The sequence below is a fragment of the Mercenaria mercenaria genome, chromosome 12 (genome assembly GCF_021730395.1).
Source record: "Mercenaria mercenaria strain notata chromosome 12, MADL_Memer_1, whole genome shotgun sequence".
NCBI lineage: Eukaryota > Metazoa > Mollusca > Bivalvia > Venerida > Veneridae > Mercenaria > Mercenaria mercenaria.
The window spans coordinates 14,802,347-14,825,888 of NC_069372.1; the positions used below are offsets into that span (position 1 = coordinate 14,802,347).

Genomic DNA, 23,542 nt, shown 5'->3' on the forward strand with positions numbered 1-23,542 from the left:
GTTCTCTATCCTATGATCATGATGATGGATCTTATCATAATGGCGCACAATGAAGGAAAATGTCTGCCTTTAGAGACCCTTCTCTACTTGTCGCTTTTAAATAAGCCAATCGCCTTTTATATTTCACTGCGTTTCTTCGCCGGCTTCAGATTTGTAATGAAGGAATAAGCTAGAAGTCATGCACTTCCTGTTCTGGGGAAATATTTGGAGTTTCAGTCAGTTATTTTAGGAAAATCCTATCGTTATACCTCGCATAAACGAGAATTGAAATATTTTTGGTAGGCTTGCATTCCATGGCAATTCATTTTCCCGAAGAGCAATACTAACCGTGTAAGAGTACAAATAAAAAACATCAATTCAGAATATGTGTTCAAATATCATTTTATATACACATTTTCTCATAATGTAAGAATGTTTGCATAGTTTTATACTGGAATGGATCGAATGTTTGAGGCAGCAATCGTCTGCCAATAATACTTTAAACATTTCTCAAATAATTTATGTTCTCTACAAATAATGCAGACATTTAGTACAAGTCCCTGTGGAAATTACAGACAGACACGATACGTTTTACAGACACTTAGACTTGACAATATTTGGCACTTGCTTCGAAAGTTATAATTATCGTGTACTTTAAGAGCACGGTGTAGTTTTAAACGTTAAGGAAATACAAAATCCATCTGGAAAAAAAACTCTTGAGTTCAGTGTAAAATGTAACCTTCTTTTTTAAATTTGAAAGCATATTTGATCGTCATTTGATCGTCAAATTCGAATAACAGCGTATACCGTCTGGCTTTCTAAGAAAAGTAAGGATTTTCATGCTTAAGAAATATTTCACTGAAAATGCTCAGTTTGGAGATAGCTAAAATGTAGTTAAAAAGTTATTTTTCTAAGATGCTCAGACGTTTCAATATTTGGCATATACTCCAAATGTTTTATCATATGATATTGACTTTGTTCCGTGAAAACAAATTATTAATGCTGTTTTACGTCGAGGAATGGTTTAGCAAAGAATCAGACGTTCATCCTTTGAGCCATTTAACAGCGGAAAATTCAATGATTACAGAAATATTTACGTGCAAGTGTTTGACAGACAATGGTGCATGGTTAAACATTATGTTATATAGGTCTCTATGCCCGACCTCTTGTTAGTTCCCTAAAAGTCTTCACTAGATCCTTCTGTTTACGATGTATGTGGTCCTGTAGTTTACCATGATAACATAATGGATTTAAAAAGCGTTATTATCTGTCAGTTGAATAGTTTTTTCTGAGAAGAAGACACAGACTGTAAGAGATTCTAGAGATGTAGCGATATGAATACTTCTAACATAGTTTATGTAACTGTAATATAGATTTTGTAAATGTAATCAATATAACAGGATTCTTACACTGCATGGAACCAAGTATTTTGTGGCTATAGATATTTTACTGCTTTAGTAGCCGCTATGGAATGTTATTGATATCATGAAACAAATATATTTACATTGTGTATTCAACCGGTTTGTTTCCTCGATAATTTGATATTTCTTTTTTTTTTCTTTTTTCTTACATTCCTTTCATTCCGTTTTTTACTGTTCTTCATTTCACATTATTATGTAAATTCGTTTTCATTTGTGTTTTCAGTATTTAGGTTTTGTTCTTTATATATATGTATATTTCATTTATCATTTTATTTTTCTTCTCATTGAATCTAAGAACAAATATATCATTTTACGTTAAAGAAGCTTATAATAAGAGACTCTGTTAAATAGTATTGCTATTGCAATATTTTCTATCTAATATTTTCACATTATACGATTACGTAAAGTTTAATTTTCCAATGCTTAAATTAATTTGAACACGATAAAATGGACAGGTTTATTTCCTACTACCACATTGCGTTAATGTTTGTAATAATAACTGCATGTGGGAGCCTCATTTTCAAACAACATTTAAAATAACTGCTCTAAAGTTTAAGATACAAAATAATGCGTTATTTTCATTTCGTAGAATAATTCTCGTTAACACTAAAATCTGGATAACTAACTAAAATAATAAAGGAAAACCTTACAGAATAATTCCTTTGGAATTTCTTAATTTAAGAAGCGGATAACTCACATAATCTTGAGAACTGGATACATAAAGCGGCATTTAAAAAAAACGGGATGTTAAATTGACATTTTGGCTCGAGCGCGTGCTATATTATTTTTACAATGACATTTTATACACCAAATGCATACATGCTGCATAGATCTATATTACTAATATAAATTGTGTTTTTTATAATATTTTAACTTTTTACATCTGTTCGAATACTTGTGACGAGAAAACCTGTGACACAATGAGAAGATATGTTCATGTTTTGTGGATTTTATATCTGATGCAACTGATATGCACGTGCCAGGCGAAAAAACATCGCAGTAAAGCACGTGACAAAATACAAAAATCACATGCAAAAGAAGATGATCTAGCAGCACGTGCATCCATGTTTATAAATGATGTATTCCATAAAATATGTCTGCCTTCAGGATCTAATAGACTGGTTTACAGATACCAAAATGATTCTCATATATTCATAGGATTTGATGACGTAAATCAGGATACAGTCTATTCAATGACATGGAAAATTAACGAAGTAAATCCAGGTACGACTTTTTCATTTGTAAATAAATTTCCAAAGTTTGAGTTTTGTTTCTCGAGATGTAAGGTACTGCTGAACCGTTGTATTGGTTTGGCTTCACTACGATTTTTCATTGGGGCCGTCTCAACATAATGTGGTTTTATAATGTGCGGAAACGGTGATAAAGGCCTGGTTGATTACGCCACAATAATGCGGCGGGGAATGTAGATTTGGTTAGTTTGTGTCTGTCGTGCGTCTTCTCCATTGTCGTTCGTAGTTCACAATTTCACAGTTAACACTCTTGAGGTTTCAATTTTAGTCCAATTGTAATGAAGCTTAGTCAGAATGTTGTGTTAAGAACATCTTGGCAGATTTTGACACTGGTTCAATTTGGCTTCAACAATGCGTGACTAGGTCAAATCATAGATACATCTTTGCTCACAGTCTAGTCTCCATTTTTCCTGCTGTATCTATATCAAACCTAGTTAAAATATTTTTCATTATAAAATGTACATCAAGTTTGAGACTGGATTAGTTTAGGATGAAAGATTAATGACATCGGTGAAGAAAAAACATTGTTAACATACTAGAGACCAATATTTATTATTCACCTGGTTAAAATGTTTGGCTTTATGAAATCTAGATCGAGTTTGAAATTGGAATATCTTGGATTAAAGACTGGCTCACGAGACTATCATAGAGTATTTTAACACTCTAGAAGCAATATTGCAATATTTGTGAAACCGGGTCAGAATATTTGCATTTAACAGATGTAGGTTAGCTTTGAAACTGGGAGAAAATGCTGTGAAATTAATTCAGTTGTATTATTTTTAGCTGTTAAGTGAAAATGACAATGTAAGTTATTTTAAATTAAAGTACAAGTGAATCTCATTGGCGTAAGATTGGTTTTTGTGGGTTTTCTCTTCTTCTTTTTTCCAACATTTTTTAAATATATCAATAAGTTATGACCATTGGGTGACTGCATCAGCATAAATAAAATCATTAAATGAATTTTAACATCAATTAAATCACATCAAGTATGTTTAAAGCATTTCGTAAGTAAAATAATTGCTGTATAAAGAACACATCTCTTTTTCAGAAGCGTTAACTAGCAATAACCGGAATAGGTTCAAGGCGCTTCCAGCATCCCAGGTCCGGAAACGCGTGAAAACTGAGCATTTATTGGCGGCAGCTGATGAAAGTAAGAAACTAAACTCACTGGATGTAACTGATTTGATCGTGCTTAAAACAGGGTATATTCAATTGATTTCAAACCTGTATTATATTTAATATTGACCACTAACCGGCGATTATGATTTCACACGGTGCAGACTCATTCGCCCAACCACTTGACCAACACTTAATGTCGATTAATATATTATAATGAGTCTGAAATCGAAGAAGATAGTTGCCCGCCATATTTTAGGCCTACTTTTCGATGAATGACTCTGGCTGTGTTTTGGTAGGTCTTTACCTTTTATTATTTTTATTTTTTAAAGATGTAGCATAAAAGTTTACTACAGATTTCATGTGTAAAAAACATTGAAAGATGGTGTCATATCTATAGGCTGCATTCATGACCATTTGGTTTAATGATTGTCCTATCCGAAAAGGTAGCCCAGACTGGTTTTTGAGACCGAAAATCATAGTCATTAACGCTTCCACTGCAGCCGAATTTTGTCAAAACGTGTAAACTGAATAACAAAACCGGAACTAATAATTTAAACTGCTAAATGTTATCACAGTTCCTTTTATTCAGAACTGCAGGACAAATTCCGTGAGCGTATTTCCACGTGCAGTCAGTCAAGGATTACCTCAAGGGCGTGCGTAATACAGTCGTTTGCTGTTCTGGCAAGGAAGATGAAGGAAGTTACTTTTGGAGAGACCTGTGTTAAATAAAATCACCTGCAGACGCATACATTTTAAACCTGTGTTACCAAGTGAATCTGTGATCATATTTCTTGTGTACCTAACTGAAATATGAAATGAAGTATAAACTTACTTTATGGAACATTAAAAAAATAACCTGTTTTTCATATACCTGGTTCAGCTGTTCACTCAACGACACATACGAGCTCACATTTATCAAAGTTATCGTGAAACTGATGTTGTTTCTCTTTTTGTAGTCTTCTGAACAGTGCAATAAATAAATACAAATATAATTATCATCGGTTCATAGAGCTTATACGCGTGGTTCTGTTCTTCTGTCTGAAGATTTTAGCATCAAAGTAATTAATGTATATTTTGTGAAATTTTATATACTTGTAATTGCTCTTGAAATGTAAAGTGTTTATCTGTATCCGACAAACATCAAAACTACATATTCAAAGAGCATTTGCTAATGTAACAGGTGAGAGATTACATAAACAAAAGATGTAAAACATACCTCAAAGTTGTAAAATTAAAACAGACCATTATTTCTGCTTACAACACCTGCCGAATAATTTATAAGCATTAATAAAGATTTAAATTTGAATACATGTTTCGTTGACCGTTTCTAAATGTTATTTATGTGAGCATTGTTAATTTTATTGGTGTTATGTGATTTTTATAAATCGAAACGTGTGACATAAAAAATGTTCACCCCTTGAAATAAGAATATAGACATAAGCGTCATATAAAGTAATAAGGAAATATTCATATAAATAATAAAATATAGTATATAATAATATATATATATAATAAACAAAGTTTTTACCTGAATAGAGCGATTTTCCATGTGGGTACGATGCCGAAAAGCCACTTGGGTTAGCAACCACCCTGTCAACAATATTATATAACTTCTGCATTCCTGAGATGCTGATATGAAAAGTATTCACCTCTAGAAATCGGCCGAGGCGTTAGATTTGAACATTTTTATATCACCCTCTCAAGAATACATTTTTTTTACAAAGAAAACATATGAAGGTTAAAACATTTCCTGGAAAATAAAAAAAAATGATCTATTAAATAATCATGATATTTATCATTAAAATAAGAAATTATCATTAAAATAAAGACATTACTACAAATGTAAAGGAGCCTTGCTTGTCCAATAAAGACTACAGAGAACACTCAGACATTGTGTCGACTTTGCTGTAAGACTATTTTTGTTAAGTGATAATCTTGTCTGACATTTCACAAACGATCAAAAGGACGATAATCCTAATATTTATCAATTCAATCAATTTAATTATTTTAGCCGAGACGTTCACATATTGACTAACCCATACTTTTTTATATTTATGCACGTATTTCAGCGTTGCTTCAGTGCCGAAACCGACCGCAGTAACATTCTAGAAACGGTGATAAAAGTATGAGCATAACTTTCCTTAGTAAGATTATTTCATATTCGATAATCATATGCCGTAAACACTACACAGTAAGCAGTTCTCATTGACCTGTGAACACATTTCTCACTGAGCAATACTCACGGAGCCGTACCTATTCACTGAGCAGTACTTGCGGTGCCGTGAACACTACTCACTGTGCAATCACTGAACAGTATGATGCCGTAAACACTAGCCGTGATTACTTCTCACTGAGCTGTTCTCACGGTGCCGTGAACACTACTCACTGAGCAATACTCATGTGGCCTTAAACACTAACTGTGATTACAACTCACTGAGCTGTTCTCATGGTGCCGTGAACACTACTCACTGAGCAATACTCATGTGGCCTTAAACACTAGCTGTGATTACTACTCACTGAGCTGTTCTTACGGTTTTGGGCTCGCTTCCTTTAAGATGTTCGCCACCAATAAAATCACATCGTTGAATGTTTACACTCTATAATATTTTTACACAAACGACATGTCAGTCACTGTGTTCGACCTCTAAAGAGTTACCACTTCCTTCTATTTCTGGAATGTGTACCCCTGTGGTCTACTAAAATAACTCTATTGTTCAGTAACGCTTTATTGTCATTGAAGTGAGTAATTTGTCTGCGAAGAAGGCGCAGACTGTGTATTATTCTTGGGATGTGAGTATACGTATAGTTATAACATAGTTAGGTAAGTGCGTTATAAATGTGTAAAAGTCAATATTTGTAGGATTCCTATGTTGGATGAGACTAAACTGTTTGGAGGTTTGAGTGCTTTTTTACTGTTTTAGTAGACACGATAAACTGTATGAAATTATAGGAATGAAATAAAGAAACACAATCATAGTGATCTCTTTTCTTTAGGTGGCATATAAAGCGTCTGGACATTTAACTACAGGTTTGTAGCGTTTCTTATGAAATTTAGAAAATATATAATACTTTACGTTTTTAAAGGCCTTCTCATTCTCTAAGCATCTAAAGCAATATTGATTATCAGACATAACTGCCAATAAATGCGGATTTTTTTTCATTTAAGAAACAATTTATATTTTTACACGAAGGGCTGCTGTTATACGTCGGGTGTAATAATTTCACGACGGCGTAGCCCTCGTGAAATTATTTCGAACGAGGTATAACCGCCCGAGTGTAAAACTAGTGTTCAAACGCGGTTTTGCTGTGAATTATTTCGATTCTAATATGTCTTTTTAAAGTTAGATCAAATATGATAGAACTGTTTCTTTGCACATACGTGCACCAAATGAAAGAACGTCACGTTGTTTTGTTTACACACGTTAGGACAGGTAACATGCTATTAATTGAAATATTTGATCAAATTTGAAAGCGCTACTTCTCGATTCATACATGGTGCTAAATATCACGTCGACGTGACGTCAACATTATATTGTTGTGATGATTTAATTAAGCATTGCTAGTTTTTAAATAATCTAAAACCTTTCCAAAGATGTATAGATTAATATAGTTTCTAAATATAATAAAAAGAAGGCACAAAGCGTTGACGATTTTGCGAATTAAATTTCAAATAATGGTTAACTTCACTTTCATATTTCTCTCCTCCATGCCTTTATGTTTCTATATCGTTTTGATGTATATTGTTCACAATTTTGATTTGAAAGTGTCTTGTAGTTAAGCAAAGAGTATATGATAAGACCTAGTAAAGCAGGTGTATTTCTTAAACGAAAAAAAATACCAAGGGGCGTTCTTAGATGAAAATCTTAGTTTTAAGGATCATGTCAAGAGAAAATGTCAGACCGCAATGGTTAATTATCTTAGAATCAAAAATATTAGAAAATACCTTACTAAAGAGGCTACTGAAATTCTGGTATTATCACTGGTCATTTCACATATAGATTATTGCAATTCAATATTGTATGGTATTCCTCACTGTGAAATTCAGAAAATGCAAAGGATACAGAACATGTGTGCCAAACTCGTTTTAAGACTCAGCAAGTACGACAGTTCAAAACAAGCTTTGTTCCGATTACATTGGCTTCCTATCAAAGCTAGAATTGAATTTAAGATTTTAACTGTCATGTTTAATTGTTCAATCGGCCAAGCTCCATCTTACTTGACTGAATTATTATCGGAACAAGCACCAAAACGTAGTTTAAGGTCTGCAGACTCTGTTAAAGGTTGTTACAAGGTACCATTTAACAAACGTAAAACATTTGGCGACAGAAGTTTTCATACTGTAGGGCCGAAACTATGGAACAAACTACCAGTAGAGGTGAGAAATTCTGATTCGGTAGACACTTTTAGGAAAAAGCTCAAAACACTGCTTTTTAAAAGCTTTGAATCATGGTTCTGATCATTTCTCTGTTGGTGGACTGAATATGGTAGAGACGCTGAGTATACTCTACTATATGTAGTGTGATCGACGTATGCTTTATACGCAATGTTGTAATTTTGTTGTACAGAAATTTTGTCAAATATGTCGTGTTTCATTGTTTGATACCATTTTGTATATAATTTAACATGAATTTTCGTTTTTATTTTAATGTACAACGCCAGTGAATATACTATGTGTAAAATTAGGCGTTTAATCAAATAGAGCAGTTTCAGTTTTAAATGAATTCTCTGCAAACGTTTAAGATAGTGGCCATCACATTGAAATTTTTCTCTACTTGAGCTTGAGGAAATTCCATAAATTATACAAAATTTACAAAAGAACGGCACGGTAAAAGTTGTTTAAAATTTGCAACACAGTGCGAAACATGGTCAATTTTAAGAATATACCAAGCAAATGCCATTTTTAAACAATACTATTAGGGATCCAATACCTTAATTATATGCATTTTATGTGCATTAACTGATTAATTAATTGATTGATAATTCAATGGAGGTATATTCTCCTATCCATCATTTATAAAGAACACGGTGAAATGGACAGGTTTATTTCCTTCAGCCTTATTAATTAATGTTAGTAATTAACACATGGGGAGTTATACGTTTCAGTACAGCATTTTACATATTAAAACGCGCTTACAAACGTTTAGGATCATACAAAATAAGTTACTGTTATAATTCTGATGATATAGTACTGACTTTAATCAATGTGGATAAATTTGACAAAACAGGAGTTGAAATTGTTCTTTTCTCTTTATTTTCTATTACAGTTCCATTAATATTTTGAAAATTAGCTGCACGAAGACGCTTTTCATAGCAAACTTAATGTGATCTTATTCGACATTTTAGCTAGATCACATGCCAATTTTTTTTTTACAATGACATTTAATGCATTAAATGCACGCATGCTGCACATGCGGTGCTTTTTATAATGTGTTAATGCTAGATCTGTTGAATATTTATGACGTGACAAGATAGAAAATTTATAATAAGATGAAAAGATATGTTCATGTTTTATGGATTTTATGTCTGATGCAACTGATATGCACGTGCCAGGCAAGGAAACATCGCAAAAAAGCACGAGACAAAATACAAAAATCAAGTGCAAAAGAAGATAAACTATCAGCACGTGATTCCGTGTCTTTAAATGATGTACTGCACGAAATATGTCTGCCTTCTGGATCCGACAGACTGGTTTACAGATACCAAAATGATTCCCATATATTCATAGGATTTGATGACGTAAAACAGGATACAGTCTATTCAATGTCATGGAAAATTAACGAAGGTAATCCAGGTACGACATTTCAATCAGTAAATAAAGATCATAATTGACTTCTGTTGTAGTTGTTCGACGTTACTGGGACTACCCCAGCATGGCTTTCACCTGTGCAAAAATACATGCATTTTACCACTACAGATGTAAAAGACATGTAAGTGGAAAACCGCCAGAAAAACCGTTGCAATTTACAGATGTAAACATTCATGTTTCAGAAATAAAGCTGTAAAAATTTAACAGGTGTAAGTTATAGCTGTAAAACTGTCATGTCTCAAAAATACAGCTATACATATTATAGAGGGAAATATTTTTTAGTATTGTCAGCCATTCTAAATGCATTTTGGCGGGACATATCATAAAGTCAGAGAGCCACCATATGTTATAGATATTGCAATTTTAATTGTTTAAATATCTGATCTAGTTGTAAACGGACATGAACATGTATAAGCACAGACATTAATTATATATAACACACTCGAAGCTGATAAGCTCAAAAGAAATAATAAGTAAATATGTTTTTATGACACTATATTTCTACGAAAAAGATATTATGCATTGTTTCACCTTTGTAGCTATTGTTTTTTTCAATTACTGTATTGTGAACATATTCCATAATGTTCTTTATTTACTAGGTCAATTACTTTGCCTCTTTGTAGAAGCTGCTACATCTTTTATACTTCTTTTTGTTTATCTGCTTTCGTTCCCTAAAACAATGTCCCCCTTTCAACACCTGTAACATTTCTATAGCTGTTACTTTTAGGCATATTTACAGCTGTAAGTTTTTACAGCTATATCTAATTTGCATAACAGTCGTTTCAAAGCTTTTTTGTTCAGTCTACAGCTGTAACGTCAATGCTGTTACATGTATATAAAATTTACAGGAGTGAAATAACAATGACAGTCACTGTAATGTAGAATAAAAAGCAGGTCTTTTACAGCTGTAATATTTCGTACAGGTGTTACAATAAAATTGGTTTTCTTTGGACTTATAAAAATTAGCAATTGTATAAAGAATTAATGACCACTGAGTTAAATCATTGGTGTAAAAAAGATTGATAAACGAGATTGATACAGCAGTAAATTCAAATAAAGATAAATATCGAAAAGTATATTATTGTTTTTCTCCATAATAATGAAAAGCATTTCATCAGTACAATGATTGCTGTATAAAAGAACATGTATTTTTCAGAAGCGTTAACTAGCAATAACCGGAATAGGTTCCAGGCGCTTCCTGCATCCCAGGTCCGTAAACACGTGAAAACTCAGCATTTATTGGCGGCAGCTGACGAAGGTAAACAACTAAATTCACCGAAAGTTATTGATATACATGTACTCCTGCTTTAAACAGTATATCTGACATATTTTTAGATATCGTGTTTTTAATATAAAGTAATACCAAAGTCGGTGCTGTTTGGCCAGCAACCGGTTGATGTGAAAAATTTGTGATATCCGGACTGTTACACTCTTCTACTAGCGATCATTACGTAATGTCGAGGTGCAACCATTAGTAATATGTAGAAATGTATACAATTTTGTAGCAAAAATTACTGATTTTCATGAAGAATGCCATCTAAAAGAATGCAAAATGACAAAGGTCTAACAGGAATAGCCACGTTCCCAGTTCACAGCCTCCAAAAACAGAATCTCACAACAGCACGTTGACAAAAAAAGATATAAAAACACAGACTATGAAAACACACAGACATGATGGACAAACCAAACACACTAATAGTCACAGAGAGCGTGTCTCTTAAATTACAGTTTATTTGCAACCGCTGGGTTTAAATATTATCAGATGAGGAAGCCTGAAAAGTTCTCTTTTACGGAAAAGGAAAACATAATGCTTCCGATGCAAACTAAAGGTTGAAAACAAAAACATTGAGATCTTTAAAGCTGTATCAAAATAGGATGAACAAATAACTGAACAGGCGCTAACAAATGAAACTGCTATAGAATTATGTCACATTTGTAAAATATCACATTGCTTTATTTCACCGAGACATAGACTCTCAATATACTGGACAAATTTTATAATTAGTGTTATGTTTTAAATTATATTTTGTCTGATTTTGTCCATTTATTCAGAGTTGCAGAACAAATTCTGTGAGCGTATTTCTACGTGTAGTCAGTCAAGGATTACCTCAAGGGCATGCGTAATACAGTCGTTTGCTGTTCTGGCAAGGAAGATGAAGGAAGTTACTTTTGGAGAGACCTGTAATACATAATACCACATACAAACGTACGCTGCTTTTCAGACCTGTGATTCCAAGTGCATATATGGAGATATTTCGGAATTAGAAACTTCGATCATTTTGGGGTTTTTCCCCCACTGAACTGTATTGAAATATTAGTAAAGTAGAAACACATTTTACGTTACATTCAAACAAAATGATACCTTTTGCATAAAATTGAAGTGTTCAATCAAAATCACATACAGTTTTCACATTCATCATACTTATCATATGAAACTTATCTAGAAACTAACGTTGTCTCTTCATCTGTCTTTTTTTCTTTCCAGTGCAATAAATCATTACGTTGTTTACAGGTAACTTATGTTTATTTAACATTTTACGTAAAGGTTCATAGCCTTTGTGTTTGTGCCGTTTCGGTCTCCGAAAAGTTGTTGATTCTAGCATCAAGGTAATTGATGTATATTTACATCGTTTTTAGCTCATCTGATTTTTTGAAAAAAAATGATGAGTTATTGTCATCACTTGAGCGGTTGTCGGCGTCGGCGTCGGCGTCGGCGTCGGCGTCTGCGTCGGCGTTGCCTGGTTAAGTTTTATGTTTAGGTCAGCTTTTCTCCTAAACTATCAAAGCTATTGCTTTGAAACTTGGAATACTTGTTCACCATCATAAGCTGACCCTGTATAGCAAGAAACATAACTCCATCTTGCTTTTTGCAAGATTTATGGCCCCTTTTGTACTTAGAAAATGTCAGATTTCTTGGTTAAGTTTTATGTTTAGGTCAACTTTTCTCCCAAACTGTCAAAGCTATTGCTTTGAAACTTGGAATACTTGTTCACCATCATAAGCTGACCCTGTACAGCAAGAAACATAACTCCATCTTGCTTTTTGCAAGATTTATTGCCCCTTTTGAACTTAGAAAATCAGTTTTCTTGGTTAAGTTTTATGTTTAGGTCAGCTTTTATCCTAAACTATCAAAGCTATTGCTTTAAAACTTGCAACACTTGTTCACCATCATAAGTTGACCCTGTACAGCAAGAAACATAACTCCATCCTGCTTTTTTGCAAGATTTATGGCCCCTTTTGGACTTAGAAAATATCAGATTTCTTGGTTAAGTTTTATGTTTAGGTCAACTTTTTCTCTTAAACTATTAAAGCTATTGCTTTGAAACTTGCAACACTTGTTCACCATCATAAGCTGACCCTGTACAGCAAGCAGCGTAACTCCATCCTGATTTTTGCAATAATTATTGCCCCTTTTGGACTTAGAAAATCATTTTCTTGGTTGAGTATTATGTTTAAGTCAACTTTTCTCATAAACTATCAAAGCTATTGCTTTAAAACTTGCAACAGTTTTTCACCATCATAAGTGGACACTGTACATCAAGAAACATAACTCTATCCTGCTTTTTGCAAGAATGATAGCCCTTTTTAGACTTAGAAAATCATGGGTAGGACAATATTTCTATTACACAAAAAAAAATCAGATGAGCGTCAGCACCCGCAAGGCGGTGCTCTTGTTTGTACTTTTTATTGCCTTTGAAACATTAAGAAGTAAACATCAAATTTTGATTTTCACGGGAAGAATTTACCAAACTAACTGGTGAGACATATATTAAATCAGAACAATGTTTTATCTTTCAACATCTGCTATACAAAATATATATTCGCTGACAAAGATTCACATTTGCATACATGTTACGTTGAAAATTGTCAAATTGTAAATGACACATACGCGAACATTATTTATCATTTTGTTAGAAGTTCGTTTTGGGTTATATGTACATACTACATAGATAATAACCACAATTATGCATTAACGTGTAACTATTCCGCATTAACAAAAATGTTGACCTTTTATTCTAAAATCATGTTTTTTGACACGTTGAATGTTCTTAGGTTTCCGGAACCTATACTATCATCATGGAACCTACTATCATCATGGAAACCTTTTGGATTGAAGCATCTGGTGCATTGTCATTCAATATTCTCCATCAACCTAAAATAACCAAAGACAATCAAAAATGAATTTACTTGTTTATGCGATCTTTTGTTGTCAAAGTATGTGCGCAGGTTGTGTATTTCTTACGGCCAGTCTTTTTTTCTTATGACCGATACATAAACTTGAATGATATCTTAGTATTGTTGTTTCCAAATAGAGCATGTCGGCAATGATAAAAGCTCTGCTATATTTTGAAAATTCGCAATACTTTGAAAGCTATTTCAGAATGATTTTATGTTGCAATATAAGGTTTCAACAAAGTTTCAAATGTATAAGAAGTTAAGAAGGACAACTTTTTTTCAAAACAAAATTAACCAAGTTAACGCGAAATGGCATATGCACATATATTGCGGGCTAGTAGATACTCCAATGTTAACAATTCGCGATACTCAACAATTTAGATAAAGAAAACATACATTTTAGTGAAAGACATTTGTTTGTTGTTTTTTTTTTTTGTTGTTGTATTTTTCATTTAAGACATATGTTTTGTAGTGTACAAGGGTAGTTTCATACTTTCATATCTAGACAGGTCGAGTGTTTAAAGAAACAACCGTGACGAAGTAGTTTTCAAATACACGTGTTTTATTTTTCTCTACAAAAAACGAAGACATTTCGCACGAGTTCCTGTGGAGGTTATAGCTTCATGCAGTACGTTCTTACAGGCACTCAGACATAACAATAGTTGGCACTGATCTCATATCTATCAATCATATATTATAATGTTGTTGCAGTTGTTTTTACGTTGGAAAATACAAAAAAAGGCTGTTTTCAGAGAATTATTCAAAACAAAACTTGACTTCAATGTATAAGTTTACCGCGTTATTTTGATATTGCTATTGTAGAATATCATTAAATGAGTGTGTAACGTTTTATCGTACAAATTGGAAACTAAGAAAAACAATAACAATGACCTTACATTCCAAGATTCGGCATAGGAAAAGTTTTTCTAGTATTATCATTGTGAAAACGAGCCGCCTGCTAAACGTGCAAACATACGTTTTCATTTCATCAAAAGTTTATGGTTAGACTAAATTTTCAGATAACACTGATATTCCCCCATAATTTTGCATTTTTGATTTTTTCCCCTTTTGTTTTTGCTTTTACTGCGAAAACCAAATATGAGCTTGCTCTATGTTTAGAAACAAGACAACTGTTTACATTTCATGTACATTGATTTTATAACATAAAATCAGTCGACAATTATCTTAAGGTTCATTTTCCAATGCATCAACAATTTTGAACACGATAAAATTGACAGTTTTATTTCCATCTTACACATTAATTTAATATAAGTATAAATGCATGCAGGACATTGAACAAAACTATAAATGTTAAATATACTCAATGATAAATTATGTATAAACATATTTCATGGGGATTTAAAAACAAATGACCTTTTTCCATAAAACAAATCCAATTGTTCATTCCACTTGATACAGAAGTTCCGCCTTTATCACAATTATCGTAAAAATCAGTTTTTCTGTAATATGTTTTCGTACAATTGCCATAAATATATACTATGTTCACATACAATTTATTTTATTAGGATATTTTAATAAAACGTAATAATTAAAATATCCTGAGTTCATAAAACTTATGTATCAGTCTAAAATGTTATAGATTCTAGCATCAAGGTAATTGTGGCATATTTGTAATGTTTTATATAACTGTTATTGCTTTTGAAATGTTAAATGTTTGGTGGTATCTAACAAACATCACACTACATTTTCACAAGTAGCATTAACCAATGTAACAGGTGAGAGATTACATAAACAACAGATGTGAAACATATTTGTAAACTGTAAAATGTTTCGGCGTACAATAAATAAACGCTGACAAAGATGTATATTTGAAAACATGTTTCGTTGAAAATAATGAGTTTTTAAATATGTAAGTGAGCATTTTTTATCATATATTGTGGTTGGGTGATTTCTATAAATGAGTAACATTTTCTGAATTTAAGTAATTAATGCCCTCGCGTTGTTTATCGTTTGATTTTCCACAGTTAAGATGTGCAGGATTTGATCATAACCCTTCAAGCATCTGAACGATAAAAAAGTCATGGAACATCAGACGATTAACCATCAGATGGTCTTGTTTACTTTCACTCTAAGTGCTCATTAAACATTATGATAGTTATGCTTAATTTCAGTCAATCGAGTAGTAATGAACCTGACGTCATGTGGCTATTTGACTTCAAAATTGATGTTATAATGTTCATATCGATCAGCGCGTCAATCGTTGTTTATCGCGGAATACACAATGTCTGACCTCCACAAACACGCCATGTTAGAACTGTAGATACGTAAGCAGAACAGAGAGAACTAAACTTTATCTTACACTTGAGCATTATGCTCCTGGGCCATATAACATGTACAATCCAACCAATGTCAACAATATATATATTTATTAAATAATATATTTTAAACAATCAAAGTATTATATTAATATGTATGATGAAACAAAAATAGTGTGTAGACAACCTATAACGTAGTAAAGACGGTATAAACGTACAAGAATGCCTCATATATAACTGTGAGCTCAAGTATGGTTTTCATAAATAAAGTTTGATATATACATTGCATATACTAATACAGTGAAAGTTGCACACATACACAATATGCAGGATGAAGTAAAGATTCGTAAAAAAAGTACGAGGAAAATGTACACAGTTACATTTTTGTTAATCAGTTTAACTATCGATATAATATATTTATACATTATTATCAAAAACATCTTAGACCGTATGCATTAAAGTGTTATATCTGTCATATGATGTTGTAACAACTTGAAGACCGACCCATTTGTTATTTATTTGTGTCTGTATAATTGTTATATAGTTATGTAAATATTGAATGAGCAATAAAATATGTTTAAACCAATTTATTTCTTAAATGAAAAGCAGTTTTGGACTCGCTTCCTTTTGGATTACCGCCACCAATAAAGTAACACCGTTGAATGTTTACACTCTATAATGGTTTTACACAAACGACATATAAGTTTCTGTGTTCGACCTCTAATTAGTTACATAAAAATCTTCATCACTTCCTTCTATTTCTAGAATGTGCACCCCTGTGGTCTACTGAAATAACTCTATTGTTCAGAAACGCTTTATTGTCAATGAACTGAATAATTTGTCTGCGGAGAAGCCGCAGACTGTAAATTATTCTTGAGATGTGATTATACGTATAGTTATAACATAGTTAGGAAAGTGCGTTCTAAATGTGTAAAAGTGATCAATATTTGTAGGATACTTATGTTGGATGAGACTAAACTATTTAGAGGTTAGAGTGTTTTTTACTGTTTTAATAGACGCACTGAACTGTATGAAATTATAAGAATGAAATGAAGAAACATAATCCTTATGATCTCTTTTCTTTAGGAGTCATATAAAGCGTCTTGAAATTTTACTACAAGTTTGTATCGTTTCTTATGAAATTTAGAAAGTATATAATGCTATATACGTTTTTAAAGGCCTTCTCAATCTCTAAGAATATACAGCAAAGCCGATTATAAGACATTACTGCATTTAGATGCGTTTTATTTTTTCTTTTATTTAAGAAATGATTTATACTAGCAGAACCGTGTTTTAATACTATTTATAAACGAAGGGCGGTTATACGTCGGGCGTAATAATTTCACGAGGGCGCCCTCTTGAAATTATTTCGAACGACGTATAACCGCCCGAGTGTATAAATAGTGTTCAAACGCGGGTTTGCTATAAATTATTTCGATTCTAATATGTCTTTTATTGTAAAAGTTAGATCAAATATGATATAGAACTGTTTCTTTGCACATGTGTGCACCAAATGATAAGATGGCACGCCCTTTTGTTTATACAACATGCCATTAAGTGAAATATTTGATTAAATTTGAAAGCGCTACTTCTTGATTCATACATGGTGCTAAATATCACGTCGACTTGACGTCAACATAATATCGTTGTGACGATTTAAGCATTGCTAGCTTTTAAACAATTTAAGACCTTTCCAAAGATGTATAGATTTATATAGTTTCTGTTTATATAGTTTGTAAATATAATAAAAAGAAGATACAAAGCGTTGACGATTTCGCGAATAAAATTTCATAAAATGGTTTACTTCTCTTTCATATTTCTTTCCTTCATGCCTTCATGTTTCTGTATCGTTTTGAGGTAACTGTTCAGTATTTTGATTTGAAAATGTCTTGTAGTTAAGCAAACAGTGCATAATAAAAGCTAGTAAAGCAGGTGAATTTCTTAAACGTATAAAACAATTACTAAGGTGTAAAGTATTACAACAATCATTGCAACATTTACTTTGAAAATAATATTTTTTTGTAGTTTTCTTTGTTGCCTTAACTGCAAAAAAGCTATGAAATGTATAATAGGTTTGGATACAAGACATCGTTAGATTTACTTACATGCATTTTATGTACATTAACTGGTTAATTAATTGATTGATAATTTTAAGGAGGTATATTCTCCCATCCATCATTTATAAAGAACACGATAAAATGGACAGGTTTATTACCTTCGGCTTTCTTAAATTAATGCTAGTAATTACTGCATGGGGGAGTTATTCGTTTCAGCACAGCTTTTCACATAAACGTGTTAAACGTTTAGGATACAAAATAAGTTATTATTCTGATGACATAGATACTGACTTAAATAAATCGGAATTACTTTGACAAAACAGGACTTGAAATTGTTCTTTTCTTTATTTTCTATTACAGTTCCATGAGAAAAATTAATATTTTGTTAATTAGCTTTCATAGCAATATAGATGGGATCTTAATTGACAGTTTATCTGGAATACATACCAGTTCTTTTTTACAATGACATTTTATGCATCAAATGCACGCATGCTGCACATGCGGTGCTTTTATAAGGTATAAATGCTAGATCCGTTGAATACTTGTGACGTGACAAGATAGAAAATTTATAACACGATGAGAAGATATTTTCATGTTTTATGGATTTTATGTCTGATGCAACTGATATGCACGTGCCAGGCAAGGAAACATCGCAAAAAAGCACTAGACAAAATGCAAAAATCACATACAAAAGAAGATAAACTATCAGCACGTGATTCCATGTCTTTAAATGATGTACTGCACGAAATATGTCTGCCTTCTGGATCTAACAGATTGGTTTACAGATACCAAAATGATTCCCATATATTCATAGGATTTGATGACGTAAAACAGGATACAGTCTATTCAATGACATGGGAAATTAACGCAGGTAATCCAGGTACGACATTTCAGTCAGTAAAAAACGATCATAGTTTAACTTCTGAACCGTTGTAGTTGTTCAACGTTACTGGGACTAATTTTAGCATGGCAAACATACCTGTGCAAAAACACATGTATTTTACAATTACAGTTGTTAAAGACATGTAAGTGGAAAACCGCAAGAAATACTATTGCAATTTTAAATACAGATGTAAAACATTCACGTTTCAGAAATACAGCTGCAAAAAATTAACAGGTGTAAGTTATAGCTGTAAAAGTGTCATGTCTCAAAAATACAGCTGTACATGCTTTAGAGGGAAATAGCTTTTAGTATTGTCAGCCATCCTAAATGTATTTTGGCGGGACATATCGTCAAGTCAGAGAGACACCATAATAAACTATGGGGTAGATATTGCAATGTTAATTGTTTAAATATCTGATGTAGCTGTAAACGGACATGTACATGTATAAGTACAGATATTAATTATTTATAGTTTACTTGAAGCTGATAAGCTCAAAGGAAATGATAAGTAAATATGTTTTCATGACATTATATTTTTATGAAAAAGATATTATGCATTGTTTCACCTTTGTAACTCTTGATTTTTTCAATTGCTGTATTGTAAACATATTCCATAATGTTCTTTATTTACTAGGTAAATTATTTTGCCTCTTTGTAGAAGTTGCTACACATCTTACACTTCTTTTTGTACATCTGCTTTCGTCCCCTAAAATAATATTCCCTTTTCAACACCTGTAACATTTCTATAGCTGTTACATTTAGGCATATTAACAGCTGTAAGTATTTACAGCTGTATCTAATTGCATAATTCAAAATGTTTTACGGTCATTTCAAAGCTGTAATGTTCAGTCTACAGCTGTAACCTCAATGTTGTTATATAAAATTTACAGGAGTAAAATGACTGTACTGTCACTGTAATGTAGAATAAAAAAATAGGTATTTTACAGCTGTAAAATTTTGTACAGGTGTTACAATAAAATTGGTTTTCTTTGGACTTCTAAAAACAAACAGTTGTATAAATAATTAATGACCATTGAATTAAATCATTGGTGTAAATAAAGATTGATAAACGAGATTGTTACATCAGTAAATTCAAATCGAGATAAATATCGAATTGTATATTATTGTTTTACTTCATAATAATTAAAATATTTCACAATTGATTGCACAATAATATCTGTATGAATGAATGTGTTTTTCAGAGGCGTTAACTAGCAATAACGGGAATAGGTTCCAGGCGCTCCCTGCATCCCAGGTCCGGAAACACGTGAAAACTGAGCATTTATTGGCGGCAGCTGATGAAAGTAAGCAGCTAATTTAACTAACAGTAATTCATTCGATCTTGCTTTAATCAGTATACCTGACATATTTAAAACCTGTTTTAATATAAGGTAATACCAAAGTCGGTGCTGTTTGGCCAGCAACCGGTGGATATGAATGCTAACATGACAGTCCTTGGTCTTCGGACTGTTACACTCTTCTACGCGCTATCATTACATAATGTGCAGGTGCAACAACAGTTGTCAATATCTTATAATGGCAGTTAGTAAGATGTATAAATTTATACAATTTTGTAGCTAAAATTACTGATTTTCATGAAGAATGCCATTAACCTTTAGCCTGCTGGTGGCAAGTGATTCTGCCTTTCCGACCAGTGCAGACCAAGATCAGCCTGCATTCAGTCAATATCTTTTTGGTAAGCACCCCTTCTAACAGTTAATGGTACTGTCCAAATTGAAAGATGGACAAGTTCAATATAGAAATTTACCATGTTAAGGGCTAAAGGAATACTAAAATGAGAAAGATCCGATAGGAGTAGCCACGTTCCCAGTAATAGAATCTCACAACAGCATGTTGTCAAAGAATACACATACCATGTAAAATACACACAGAGAAGTTGGACAAAGCAAACACATTAATAGTCAAGGAGAGCGTTACTCTTAATTTTCGGTTTATTTACAACCACTGGGTTTAATTTTTATCAGATGAGGAGGCCTGAAAAGGTGCTTTTAACGGAAGCTTCCGATGCAAATGAAATGTTGAAAACAAAATATTTGAGATCTTAAAGCTGTGGCAAAATATGTTAAACAAATAACTGAACAATTCCTAACAAACGAAACTGATGTAGAATTATGTAAAATGTTGAAAATACCACATTGCTATATTTCACTAAGACGTAAACTCTCAATACAATGTACAAAGTTCTTTATTAGTGTTATATTGTACGTACAGTTCGACCATTGAATGATGCTTTGCCTGAAATTTTCCTTTTATTCAGAGTTGCAGGACAAATTCCGTGAGCGTATTTCAACGTGCAGTCAGTCAAGGATTACCTCAAGGGCGTGCGTAATACAGTCGTTTGCTGTTCTGGCAAGGAAGATGAAGGAAGTTACTTTTGGAGAGACTTGTAATACATAATACTACATACAAACGCACACGCTTCAGACCTGTGATTCCAAGCGGATATATGGAGATATTTCGGAATTTGAAATTTTTATAATACTGGTTTTTCGCTGTGCTGTATTGAAATATAAGTGTAAAGTATGAAAATATTTTACGATACATTCAAGACAAATGATACATTTGCATGCAACTGATTAAAGTGTTTACTACTTTTCATATACACAATGTACAAGTTTAACATTAACATAATTGTCGTATGAAACTTTCCTAGAAACTACAGTCGTCTCTTTCTCTGTAGTCTTCATTTTCTTAGCAGTGCAATAAATAAGTACGCTGTTTACAGATAACTTATGTTTATTTAGCATTTTACGTAAAGATTCACAGTCTCTGTGGCTGTGCCGTTTTCCTCTCCGAAAAGTTGTTGATTCTAGCATCAAGGTAAATTATGTATATTTCCATCGTTTTATGTACTCTTTATTGCCTTTGAAATATTGAAATGCAAACATAAAAAAAAATCATTTTCACAAGAAGCAAGAAGAATTTACCAAATGTAACAGGTGAGACATTTTATAAGGAACAGATGTGAAACATAGCTGTAATTTGTAAATTAAATCAGAACAATGTTTTGTCTTTCAGCATCTGTCATATAATAAATACTCACTGACAAAGATGTAAATTTAAATACATGTACATGTTATGTACAAAAATTGTCGATTTTTTAATGTCATAAAAGCATTATTTTTCATGCATAATTGTCAAGCGATTTTGTTACTGGCTAACCTGTAAATACTACAAATATACATGTAGCCAGAAACAGTATGCATTAATGTGTATTTATCATGTTGACCTTACATTCCAAAATCATGTTATTTGATATGTTGAATGTTCTTGGGTTGCCGGAACCTAATATCATCATGGAAACATCTGGTGCATGTCATTCAATATTCTCCATCAACATGACTATAGTTGTCGAAGTATGAGCGCATGTTGTGTATTTCTTATGACCAGTTTGTTTTTCTTATTGCCAATACATAAACATGGATGATATCTTAGTATTGTTGTTTCCGAACAAAGCATGTCGGCAAGGATAAAAGCTCTGTTTTTGTTGTTGTTTTTTTTGTGTTTTTTTTGTAGGGATAACGCATCTTTTTTCGTGTTATAACATCTGCAGAATCCCGAGGGATTGATTGGTACCCGAGCCCGTTAGGGCGAGGGTACCAACGATTCCCGAGGGATTCTGAAGATGTTATAACACGAAAAGAATATGCGCTAACGCTATTCTAGCAGAAAACGCGTAAAAAAACAGGTGAATTGATACATTGTCACTCAACTTCATTGAATTTCCAGGGAATGCGCGGTAAAGTCTATGTTGTTTTGTCGCGTCGATGTCATTTCATTTTGAATTATCCCATTTGTGGCTGTAATGCGTTTACGCTTTGCCACGGAACATACATATATAAAAAGATGTTATAACAGCACGAGAGCGCGAGAATCTCTCTGTTAACACACGTTTTCTTTCCTGTTAAAACAACACCGAAAAATGACAATAACAACAGTTTTATGCTAGAATTTTTGTTTGAAAGTCAATTTAGAATGTTTTTATGTTGCAATATAAGGTTTCAACAAGGTGACGAATACATAAGAAGTTAAAAAGAACCCAGTTAAATCGGAATGACATTTGCACAGACATTGTGGGCTGGTAGGTACTCCAATATACAAATCGTAATACCCAACAATTTAGATCATTAAAAACAGACATTCTAGTCAAAGATATTTGTTTATTGTTAGTATTAATCATTTAAGACATGTTTGTAGTGTCCATACTTTCATATCTAGACAGGCACTCAGACATAACAATAGTTCTCAGGCATTCATCTCATAGCTATTAATCATATACTATAATGTTGTTGCAGTTGTTTTTACGTTGGAAAAATACAAAAACTATCTTCAGAGAATTATTCAAAATCAACCTTGACTTGATCATTAAAGATCTCAACGTAAAAGTTTACCTTGATATTTTGATATTGCCATTGTACAATATCATTAATTTAGTTTGTAACTTTTTGTCGTACAAAATTAGAAACGTAGAAAAAACGTGTATTGTAACATTCCAAGGTTAGGCCTAGGAAAAGTTGACAAGTTTTTTTTTTTCATTGCGAAAACGAACCGCCT

At 32.5% G+C, this 23,542-nt stretch overlaps 1 long non-coding RNA gene across 6 annotated transcripts; it reads left to right on the forward strand.

Moving 5' to 3' along the window:
* The first annotated feature begins 1,020 nt into the window (after positions 1 to 1,020).
* LOC123533736 (uncharacterized) lies at positions 1,021 to 21,717 on the forward strand. Of its 6 annotated transcripts, none has more exons than XR_008366394.1 (9): positions 1,021 to 2,624; positions 3,699 to 3,800; positions 4,359 to 6,590; positions 9,034 to 9,560; positions 10,732 to 10,833; positions 11,628 to 17,147; positions 18,445 to 18,964; positions 20,170 to 20,271; positions 21,246 to 21,717. It is a non-coding gene; the product is annotated as an uncharacterized LOC123533736 (long non-coding RNA). The 6 variants fall into 6 exon arrangements; XR_008366397.1 differs by having other exon boundaries at positions 11,628 to 17,015; positions 18,445 to 18,955; XR_008366398.1 differs by having other exon boundaries at positions 9,034 to 9,551; positions 11,628 to 17,015.
* The last annotated feature ends 1,825 nt before the right edge of the window (positions 21,718 to 23,542 follow it).